The sequence below is a fragment of the Triticum urartu genome, chromosome 7, assembly GCF_003073215.2.
Source record: "Triticum urartu cultivar G1812 chromosome 7, Tu2.1, whole genome shotgun sequence".
In the NCBI taxonomy this organism is placed as follows: domain Eukaryota; kingdom Viridiplantae; phylum Streptophyta; class Magnoliopsida; order Poales; family Poaceae; genus Triticum; species Triticum urartu.
The window spans coordinates 4,141,047-4,147,358 of record NC_053028.1 but is presented as its reverse complement, the minus strand read 5'-3'; the positions used below and the strand labels follow the sequence as shown (position 1 = coordinate 4,147,358).

Below are 6,312 nucleotides of genomic sequence, written 5' to 3'. Positions count from 1 at the left end.
TACACCTACAAGTTTGCTTGGATTATTATCTGGTGCGTTATTAAGTTGCTATTTTTGTACTTGCAAATATTTATCCTTTTTTGTCATTTAGATAAATTTATCTTTTTGGATTACAAAACTGCAGTATATTTAGCTATGTGCTCCTAATTAAATTTGTTCCTTTAGCTTCTATCTTATTTCAGTCTTGGGTGCACTGGAAGATCACTATAGATATACTTTTTTCCTGATTATTCTGGCCATAAGTTTTGTGGTGTACTATTTTGTTATAAGATGGTTTGCAATTTTGATGCATTGCTAATGCTACCTTTTTACATTTCGTTTCCACAAATAGCCCTTAAATTTTTGTTATGATAGATGATTGGTTTTCTGCCAGTACATTTTGTCAATCATTTACTTGATAATAACCTGTCAAAATAGTTGAATTTCATAATTTTCTAGCAAGTATAATTACCTAATGTATTCTTCAAATATAATTTAAATGTATTTAAATCATCAGGTTGTATCGACTATGGAGATCTGGATGCTATAGGTGCATAGAATTATGTTGGTATAAACTAATGTCTGCTTTGCTTTTCTACAGAACCTTTTGCTTATATCTGATATACTTGAGATGTTAAAGAAATGAACATGTGGAATAACCTGATAATTTTTTATTGTGGTGAACAGCGCAATGCTTACCTGCGTCAATACGATTAAATTAGGTGCAATGAAGCCAATTTTGACGTATCTTCCAGTCACGGGCACGGACAATGAACAACAATAAATGAAATAAACTGCTAAAGTAGAACATTATGGTCACCCTCAAATGCAGCATGGTCATATTCGGCCAGGTTAATAAGCTTTCAGAGCACTAGAGTAAACATGCATCGCTTTACTAATTTCTGGTGTTCTTTTCACATACACATTTTTCATGAATTTACTAGCACTGTTCATCATACATCTGCATAAAAAATGAAGTATTTAGCTTATGATGGTCTGTGCTAAGTAGTAGTGAAAACATTGGCAAAAAAGGAAGGTTTGCATTAGACAGTCCAATTAGGGGTTTTAATTTCTGAGGATTAGGGTACCCTCCAACCGTCAATAGTTCAATCAAATGAAATAAAAGTTTCAAATTTAGTTAATGTGATATTCTCATTTCCAGGTGATTTGTAGTTAATAATGGACAGGGTTTGGTAAAGATATTGCTATCATACTGCTGTTACTTAGGTTTCCGTTGCTCATTTGTACCGCCAAAAAGGACAATAAACGAGGTGTATGATATAAAATCACGTGTTGAAATGTTTCAAGTTATTGCTTGATTTTTTATAATAGGTCGACTGTTTCCTTGAAGTCATATATGATCCAATGGCTCTTAATGTATTATGTTCGTTTTGATTTGCATATTGGAAATTCATGCTCTACAAACTATTTGTCGGTTCTCTACTATTTTTATTTTCTATTTTTTTGTACCTAATAAGGTTAAGTAAAACAGTGATGACTAAGTTAAGGCTCTTGCAACACATTGGAGAGTGCAACAATTCACTTAAAATCGGATCAATATATTAATGCTAGCTACTTTTGCAATCGTAGATGAGAATGGATTTTTTCCTATGACATTTTCTAACACGACTAATGAATATGTGATATAGTGTACATCCACGGTTGTATTATTTTTCTAAAAAAATATTATGATTTTTTTATTTTTCAATATTTCAAATATGTCAACACCCATGTATATAATATACTATTAATATCTCCACACATTTGCAAAATGACTAGCATTAATAAGTTAAATAAAAGATTCCTCGCACTAAAGCGGCTCTCCTCTCCTCTCCTCCCCTCTCCTGACGTAAGTTTCTCCAATGCAAAAGTAGATCGGGCAGTGCAGCCGGATTGAGCCACATACATTGGCTCCTCCGCCACTGCACAGCACTGACACACGCACACACACACAGACAGAGCGAGAGATAGAGAGCAGGCCGGGAAGAAGGGAAACGGAGCTCGGCCTGTTCTTCGCCGGGAAGGGCCGGCACCGTCGCCGTCTCTGACACACACAATCACACACACACACACACACACACACACACACACACACACATATATATATATATAGAGAGAGAGAGATAGAGAGAGGCCTGCTGTTCGGCGGGGGCGTTCCTGTTCCGGTGCATACGGCCTAGCAGAGCCATGGAAGGAGCTCCCGTCACCGCAGCCACGGGGGCTTTGGGGCCCGTCGTGGCGAAGCTGGGTGCTCTGCTGGGCAGCGGATACAAGCTTCGGCGCCGGACTCGCAAGGACGTCAAGGTCATCAGATCCAAGCTCAAGCCTGTGCACTCCATCCTTTGGGCGGCATGGGAGAGGGAGGATCTCGATGCGGAATCCAAGGACTTGAAGAAGGAAGCGTTGGATCTCGCCGACGATATGCACGACGCCATCGACGACTTCATCCTCACCATGGAGCCGAGCCGTAGAAACAAGCGCTTGGTAGAGAGGAAGATTGAAGCCAGCTCCCCTTTCCAAGATTTCAAGACAAGAGTAGATGAAGTGTCGGGCCACTGCCACAGCAAGTGGAAGTGGGACAAGAACAAATGTGGCTTCTCCAGCTTATTTTCAAGAAAAAATGCCAAATCCAGCAGCCCCAGCAATCTACCTCATCCTCGAGCTCCATTTGTCCTCAAGGATGAGTCGGAGATCATTGGAATGGACGCATGGAGGGATGAAATCATCAGATACCTGGTAGGAGAAGAACAGCGTCTCAAAATGGCATCCATTGATGGAATGGCCGGTGTGGGGAAAACAACACTTACTAGCCTTGTTTATGGGGACGAGGAGATTGGAAATAGGTTCCAATTCCAGGCTTTTGTGTCCGTCACTCCAACTCCTAACATGAAGGAGGTTCTCACAATTATTCACCAACAAGTAGGAGCTCAACCACTTGCTGACAGTGAAGCAAGGACGGAGGAACAAATCATCCAGGCAATATCGAATTTCCTGGAGGACAAAAGGTGCGCAGATCTATGAAAAGTTTTTTTGTTAATTAATGTCTTCTCACATGTGCACTGTGAGGGTCAGGATTTCAAATTTAGATCATCTACCAACTAAATCTGGTCAATCTGTCTACTAACTATCTTGTGCATCCAACTTGCCTAGGTACCTAGTAATAGTTGATGACATATGGCATCGTGGAGAATGGGACATCATCAGGAGGTCTTTTCCAGAAAATAATCTGGGCAGTAGAATTGTCATCACAACTCGTATTGCTTCTGTACAAGGAGATGATTTGGATAATAGCAAGCTCAACATCAGAATGAATCCTGAATGGAATTCTGAAAAGGAAAGATGGCTCTACAGAATTGATGAGGAAGATATCGCTGCTCGGATGAAGCCTGACACGGTTGGACAAGGCTTTGACTGTGACCATCCTATTGTGAGCATGTGTGGTGGAGTTCCGTTAGCACTACTTTGCATGCTTTCAGCAATGGCAATGGTCGGAGAGCAACAAGAACAACTAGGGGTACATGTAAAGGCATGTGATGTGCAAGATATGATTGAGAAGCAAGTTAACCAAAGTGGAATTCAGAAAACTCCAGGGTTTGAACCGTTGGTACAGAGTTTGCAGCTTGGCTATGTCGATCTTCCTCACCATATGTTGAAGACCTGCCTATTGTACTGCAGTGTATACCCTGAGAATTACCCTTTTCACATGAATGATTTGGTCATGAGATGGGTCGCTGAAGGATTTATTTATAAAGAGGATACAGGGAAAGGTTATCTCGAAGAGCTTAGCAACAGGGGATTTATGTTTCGTCTGAAGGATTCATGGGGCATGCCCTACTACCAAATGAACCCGATGATGTGGAATTTCCTTAGATGGAAATCATGTGAAGATAATTTCATTAGTTGCAGTTCCGACATCACACTGCCATATGCATGTCGCATCCATCGGCTATGTATTGACGATTATCTAGTTGATGGCGGTGAGGTGCAGGTGGTGGATACCTTGTTGGAACTGGATTGGTCCCAGATTCGATCTCTTGTTGTTTTTGAAGGTGCTAAGAGATGTGTCCCTTTTGAGAGATTGGAACGTATGCGCGTGCTGGATCTTCAATATCACCATCAATATCTTGATTTTGAAAAGTTACGTTTGAGTTCTTTTGTGGATTTTGTATTCAATGCCCTTGGAAATCAGCATGTGAAGGATATATGTGGGCTGCTCTCTATGAGGCACATATTCGGCCTAGAAGGGACAGGAATCAGTGAGATACCACCGGAAATAGCGAGGCTGCATCATCTGGAGACTTTGTAGATAAGATTGACATGGATCACAGAGTTACCCTGTGAGATTGGAGACCTACAACAGTTGAAGACTCTGGTCGTGAGTTGCAACGCTGAGCTGGAAAAGCTGCCCAGGGAGATTGGGGGCCTGCAACATTTAGAGACTCTGGACCTGAGCTTTAGTAGGCTCACGGTGCTGCCACATGAGATCGGGAACCTCCAGAATTTGGAGAATCTGAACCTGCATGCCACCGAACTCAAAGAGCTGCCCCAGGAGATTGGGAAGTTGCAGCATTTAGAGACCTTGGAGCTGAGCGGCAACAGAGGGCTCAGTGGCTCACACAGCTGCCTCGTGAGATGGGCAAACTGCAGAATTTGAAGCAGATGCTCTTGTATAGAACAGGGGTGGTGAAGATACCAAGGGAAATTGGAAGGCTAAAGAATCTGGAGATTTTGGAACTAGGTGCGACCATCGGTGCTCTACCATGGGAAGCTAGTCAGCTTTTGAAATTGGAAGGAGTGCCGGAGTGCTTTCGCCAAGCCTGGAAAAATAGTGATCTTGTGTCTGAGCTAGCTGGGGAGATCCTGTCCATTCAAATGATTGCTTGGGACGGTGATAGGGGTGGCATAATCATTGGCAGAAAACACATGAGAATTCCATGGTGGATCAATGATCACTTCAACGACCTTGGTTCCTTGGATATCAGGATATGCAAACTGGAGGAGCGGGATCTCAAGATTCTGTGGGAGATGCCTAACCTGGATGACCTCCCTGAGAGATCCCATAGCCATCAGCGGTGAAGGGTTCCCAAGGCTCAAGAAACTGGTTGTTGACTGCCGCGTGCCACGAGTTGTCACCTTTCAGGAAGGAGCGATGCCCTTGGTGAGACATCTCTACTTTGAGTTCCAGTTCTACGGTGGCCCACCTCCACCTGCAAATAAGGACCCTCAACTGGGTATCAAACACCTCCGGAGCCTCTACCGGGTCGAATTTAAATGCAGCGGGAAATGGTATGAACGAGCAGCAGAGAGCAGCCCGTGCGTGAGCGCCATGATTGATGTGGTGAGGAAAGAAGCCCAGGAGCATCCCAACGGGATTCTCTTTCGTGTTACTGGCCGCCAATATGAGGAATTTCCAGCGAACAAGAGTGCACAGGCTTCCAGCAGTGGGACAAGCAAGATCGACGGCACTCCAAATAGTGGGAGGGGCGAGATCCAGGAGGAGGAGGAACAGACTTTTCCAGTGATCAAGGAGAGCGCAGAGGCTTCCAGCAGAGGGACGACTGGCGAGATGCAGGGGCAGGAGGAGGAGATTCAGGAAGAAGCGTGATTGGGTTTCTTGACGAGTATTGCTGAGGTAATAATACTCTTGCCTCTTTCCTTGTTTTATTTATTACCGCCACCACTTTAGTAGCTAACTAATGCACTTACTTGTAATTTGCAGGTTAGGCATCTCCCGATTTGCAGGTTGGTTGGTTGGTTGGTTAGTTATTTCATCGTCGTAATTAATGGTTGCCTCAAATCTATCTGCAACCATCTTCAACTATATATCTATATGGCTCTTTTTCTTCAGGCTTCCTCCATCTCATGCTAGCTAGCTGTTGCTTAATTTCCATTGTCATATGCAACAAAGGCTTCCAAGTTGATTTGGCCCTTCAAAGGCACCTGTATCTGTATGGCAGTGCAACACTTTGAAGGGCCCGGTATTGTCATGTAATTTAGTAGTAATCCCTTTGAAGGGAGCCAACAATTTTCTACTCTCATCTAGTAGTAGAGTAGGTTTTATCATGCACTTAATTGTTACCAAAACTCTCTTGTTATTATGTAATAATAAATGTAACGGTTTTTGTTGTTCGTTTGTAATCGAAAGGAGAGATTATTTATAGCTGGCTAACGCTCAAGCAGAATTATATTGTATATATACTATGCATGCGACCTAGGGGGAACCCTAGCCGCCGCCTTCGCTAGAGCCCCCCTCCTCCTCCCCACTCCCTCGCCGCCGCCTGATGGCACGGCTGGGCAAAGACCGGTCAGCGCCGGCGGCAGCGGGGATCTGTT

General features: G+C 43.4%; 1 pseudogene; it reads left to right on the top strand.

The window, feature by feature from the left end:
* Positions 1-2,166: 2,166 nt before the first annotated feature.
* On the top strand, positions 2,167-5,584 carry LOC125525500 (annotated as a pseudogene).
* Positions 5,585-6,312: the final 728 nt, after the last annotated feature.